Raw genomic sequence first — 6000 nt, forward strand, 5'->3', positions numbered from 1 at the left:
GACAAAGATGGCAGCCCCCATGAATCACAAACATTTGCCTGTTCTTTTAAAACAGGGTGGGTAAAAAATATATTACGTATCTATTCTAATTAACATAACTAATGTAACTTAATGACAGTATGTTTGTTTAGGCTGAAGCTCCCCTTTAAATAGCAGCATTCTACATTGCTGCACACTAAAGTCCGGTTCACACTGACACTTAAAGAGACTCTGAAGTCTCTTAAAAATCCTCTTTTTATTACAAAATCCTGAGTCACATTATTGCCCTACCTAAAGCGCCTCATCCCCGCCGTTGTAATCTAACTAAATCCCTCTAAACTCCGTGAGAGGCAGAGCTATGAGCCGCAGCTCTGCCTCTCAGCGAGTCTGTCAGCCCAAATCGCCACCTCTCCCCCTCCCCTCTCAGTCTTCCATCACTGAGAGGGGCGGGGGAGAGGCGGAGATCCGCCGCTGATAGACGCGTAAGGAGGCAGAGCTGCGGCTGAAAGCTCTGCCTCCAGCAGCAGCAAAATCCACGACCAAGAAAGTCGTGGCTTTTGCGGGGGAGAGGGAGGGGGAGTTAGGGGGGATTTAGTTAGCTTACAGCCGCAGGGATGCGGCGTTTTAGTTAAGACAGTAATATTACACAGGGTTTTGTAATAAAAAGCTGATTTTTTAGAGACTTCAGTGTCTCTTTAAGTGGTAACCGGATCCATAAACACACCCGATTTCCGTTCGAACAGATCCGTTGCCGTTCAATTGGCTCAGTTCCGTTTCCCCATATCCCCCCCAGACCCCTATTTCCAAAGTTGTTTTTGCTTGCTACAATGGTCCGTTTTTTAGCCAGCGTGTTGTTAAGGATCCATTTCTCTTTACCCCCACTGCAGTGCTTCAACGCCCGTTTCCGTTACGCTGGGCTCGGCTGTCCATAATAATTGATGCAGTACCCAACTTGTGAATGGATCCAGAGGTTAACATTGGATCCATTCACATCCGCTAGGATCAGGTCCGTTGCGATTTTTTATTGCCAGTATGAACCGGGCCTAAGAAGCTAGATTATAATGGCCTTTCTATTAAAATGTAAAAAAGACTTTCACTAACTATAACAGAATCATTGCTATCTGTTGCCTCACCCCAACCCTTTTTCATGTGGCTTTAACAAGGAAGTTATCCAATGACAGTTGCTTTTGCTTCCTTTTGATGATTTCATGGAAATGTGACATTGCACATCCCTACACTAAGATTAAGTACAACCCTACATCATCAAATGGAGAAGAACCATCAGGTCAGTTGTTATGACCTGATGCGTATATACGCACTGTGCTTGTATATCAAGATGTTGCTTGCTTATCAAGTCAAAATTTCATAAATAATTTTGCTTGTCTTGCAAAGTGCTCTTAAACCAATTCTCAGTCCAAGTTTTTACTGTATTTATTCTAAAACGTACATGGTATGCATGGCACTATCTATATATATAATAGAGTAAGTGCCTCAACCTTCAAACAAGAAGAAGTAGTGCCCTGCCCCCAGGGCCGGTCCAAGCAAGGAGAAGGGGCTGGTCCAAGCAAGAAGAAGAAGTAGTGTCAAATCAAACCAAGAGCAAAGAGGGATAATTTGCATATTCAGTAGCAGTGCATTGTGGGTAACCACAAATGTTCACTTATAGCTGAATTATTGCAGATTTTCTTCTGTTTTAAGAAGGCAAATTACACCAAGCTTTGATTTTTTTAGTAGAAGGTCTTTTTGGTCCCTTTTATGCACCTATACATTCCGAGTGGTTTGGGTCACCCTGAGCTGCTTGGTTACTCTGTTGTACTGGTCCAAGCCCTATCTTATACAGCCATATCAATCCTTGCCATGCACAGATGAGGACCAAAAGTCTGAAACAGGCTGTCACATGTGTGTGTGATATGGCTGTGTAAAATTTAAAGCTATAGGCTTGCTATACACCAGTGGTTCTGGATGCGTGCTTGGCTTACTAAGGGTTAAAAGGAATTATTTGCATATTTAGTAGCAGTGCATTGTGGTTAACCACAAATGTTCACTTATAGCTGAATTATTACATATTTCCTTCTGTTTTAGGAAGGTGAATTACACCAAGCTTTGCTTTTTTTAGTAGGAGGTCTTTTTGGTCCCTTTTATCCCCTATACATTCCGAGTGGTTTGGGTCACCCTGAGCTGCTTGGTTACTCTGTTGTACTGCTCCGAGCCCTATCTCATACAGCCGTATCAATCCCTGCTATGTACTGATGAGGGCCAAAAGTCTGAAACAGGCTGTCTACATGTGGGTTTGATATGACTGTGTAAAATTTAAAGCTATATGCTTGCTATATACCAGCGGCTCTGGATGCTTGCTTGGCTTACCAAGGGGGAAAAAGGGTAATTTGCATATTTAGTAGCAGTTCATTGTGGCTAACCACAAATGTTCACTTATAGCTGAATTATTGCAGATTTCCTTCTGTTTTAAAAAGGCAAATTACACCAATACAGTGTGCGGCATTGCAGGAAGTGATGACAGTGGAACGCACGATGGAACACGGTTCCTGCTGAGCTTAAGCTGGAGGTAGAGCACACATGGGGGACCCAGTTGAGGGGGGTTCAACCCCCCGCCCGCCGCTGTGCCCAATACCCCCTTCCTGCCCTCTACCCTCTTATGCGGCGTATGCTACGCCGCGGGTCGGCTAGTATTCATTGAACATCTGGTGAGTATGAGGCCTAACACTGAGTTAACAAGATGATTGAGTCACTTGTTGCATGTTGTCTGGTGTTAGCCATAGAAAAATTCAGAAGAAAAAAGAGGCAGAAAGACAACTCTCAAAAACCAGTCACCTTGAGCAACTGAACCAGAATTCCACCTCTAAGTACAAGAGACAACCGAGGACGCTTATAAAATAACTCCGAGCTTCATCACAACACCTCCTGGAACTAGTACCAGACACACGTTGTGTGGGCACATTTTACATGCTAGTCAAGATACACAAAAAGGAGGATGTGGACACTGTACACCAATATTCCACAGGAGGATGGCATTGCAGCCTGTGAACACTTTCTTATTCAGCGGTACCTCCCCACATAAGCAGTGATACCTCTAATGAGGTACATCCTCCCACACAATTATTTCAACTTTGGCCAGGACATATTGTATTCCTACTGAAGACAGGGACCAGTATGGGAACATGCTTTGCACCACAGTATTCCAACCTAACCTGCCCATGGCTAACTTAGAAAACAATTTGTTGTCAATATACACCCACAAACCCCTCTCCTACAATCACTTCATCAATGATATAAATGCAGCTACCGGCACATAGTAGCACTTTATTTGGCCTGAGTAAGTGGGTGAGTTCTCACAAATGCATTGCCTATGCTTTATACTAATAAGAATTAATTCTATATAAATTTGTCATCATTGAGGTAAGCCACTTCATTTTTTTCTTTTTATTGGGGTTCAATACATTTTACACCTCCTTGGTACCTCTTTTCCCTTATCCTGTGTCTCACTACCCTCTGAGAGAGGGGGGTCCTGTACACCTGATTCCTAGTGGCTATCACCACCACATAGGTTATCAGAGTGTATGTGCCTTTTGCAAGAGAGCGACCATCTCCAGGTCCCCTGGTAACCCGAATGGAGTCGAGGTTGTGCATCTCCACCTGCCTAAAGTGGTTGGTTGCCCATCTGTAACCTGCCTTTGTGAGTATTACTCATCTGCCCTTCATTTATTCATCACTTGTCGTGACATACTGCACTATTTGGGCTCCTGTTGTCTCTGTAGTTTTTCCTTTAGGGTGTATTCCTTCACCCCCAACTACCATAATTGTTAATCGGCTTTTTTAGTTCCACTGAGAATTCAACAGGTTTCACCATAGCAGCAGACTAAAAATGAGCCACTCCACCTCACACATATTTTTTCTGGACACAACTATCCAGATAAAGAGCAATTGTATTCAGACCATTGTATGCCAGAAGCTCACAACCAGCCCTCATACCTTAGGACCAATAGCTTCCACCCACCCCACAAAAAGGAATAGGTCATCTTAAAGAGAACCTGAACTGAATATTAAAAGTAAAATAAACATGAACATGTTATACTTGCCTCCTGTGTAATCTACTCCTCAATCTCTTTCTCCTCTCCTTTTGTTTGTCCACTGTGATCAATCGAATTCTCTGCCCTCCATTTTGAAAATGGCCATTACCCCATAACAGCCTCCTGGTCAGCACACTGTTGAACTGTAATATATCCCACTTGAGCCATAGGGAAACATGGACATTACCTTGCACATCAGTTGTAACTGACAGCAGCTGATATATAACTGACAGCAACTGGTATATTTCAGTTCTGACAAAATATTGTCAGAACTGGAAGGGATCACTGTAAGAAGAAAATGGTGAGCTTCTGAGAGGAACTGACGGCGAGTTAAGTATGTAATATTCATTTGCAGCTACATCATGTGTTTATTTTAAATAATTTTACTCAGTTCAGGTTCCCTTTAAGCCAAGCCCTGCACTACAACCGCATTCGCTCAGATACCTCCGAAACCTCAGGAGAGACTTCTTGAACAGAGGCAACAGACCTCAAACAAATTTGGAGAGCCGCGTGCATACCCAGTCCTGTTTTACAGTACAGAGAGAAACAGTAGCCAGACAGAGTGCCCCTAGTGGTAACATACCACCAACAACTGGGTGTGCAGCGAAAAATAGCCAGAGAACTACAGCGCCGCAATAAGGAAGCAGCCGGGAGCGTGGCCACAGCAGTGTCCATGATCAAACTGTGCATGCATGAAGCATTGTATATCCAGTTCAAAGGTTCCACCTAGTACACAACGAATTGTGCAAAAAATGGAGGCCTGACATTTATTAGTTGCTTGCAATGTGTAGATATGTGGTTGTATGGTTCCTGTTTTAAGGGAGAACCACCTCTATAGTCTTAAATAGCAGCATTCTACATTGCTGCACACTAAAGGCCGGTTCACACTGACACTTAAAGAGACTCTGAAGTCTCTTAAAAATCCTCTTTTTATTACAAAATCCTGAGTCACATTATTGCCCTACCTAAAGCGCCTCATCCCCGCCGTTGTAATCTAACTAAATCCCTCTAAACTCCGTGAGAGGCAGAGCTATGAGCCGCAGCTCTGCCTCTCAGCGAGTCTGTCAGCCCAAATCGCCACCTCTCCCCCTCCCCTCTCAGTCTTCCATCACTGAGAGGGGCGGGGGAGAGGCGGAGATCCGCCGCTGATAGACGCGTAAGGAGGCAGAGCTGCGGCTGAAAGCTCTGCCTCCAGCAGCAGCAAAATCCACGACCAAGAAAGTCGTGGCTTTTGCGGGGGAGAGGGAGGGGGAGTTAGGGGGGATTTAGTTAGCTTACAGCCGCAGGGATGCGGCGTTTTAGTTAAGACAGTAGTGTTACACAGGGTTTTGTAATAAAAAGCTGATTTTTTAGAGACTTCAGTGTCTCTTTAAGTGGTAACCGGATCCATAAACACACCCGATTTCCGTTCGAACAGATCCGTTGCCGTTCAATTGGCTCAGTTCCGTTTCCCCATATCCCCCCCAGACCCCTATTCCCAAAGTTTCTTTTGCTTGCTACAATGGTCCGTTTTTTAGCCAGCGTGTTGTTAAGGATCCATTTCTCTTTACCCCCACTGCAGTGCTTCAACGCCCGTTTCCGTTACGCTGGGCTCGGCTGTCCATAATAATTGATGCAGTACCCAACTTGTGAATGGATCCAGAGGTTAACATTGGATCCATTCACATCCGCTAGGATCAGGTCCGTTGCGATTTTTTATTGCCAGTATGAACCGGGCCTAAGAAGCTAGATTATAATGGCCTTTCTATTAAAATGTAAAAAAGACTTTCACTAACTATAACAGAATCATTGCTATCTGTTGCCTCACCCCAACCCTTTTTCATGTGGCTTTAACAAGGAAGTTATCCAATGACAGTTGCTTTTGCTTCCTTTTGATGATTTCATGGAAATGTGACATTGCACATCCCTACACTAGGATTAAGTACAACCCTACATC

This window comes from Hyperolius riggenbachi, chromosome 6 (assembly GCF_040937935.1).
Source record: "Hyperolius riggenbachi isolate aHypRig1 chromosome 6, aHypRig1.pri, whole genome shotgun sequence".
Classification (NCBI taxonomy): Eukaryota; Metazoa; Chordata; class Amphibia; order Anura; family Hyperoliidae; genus Hyperolius; species Hyperolius riggenbachi.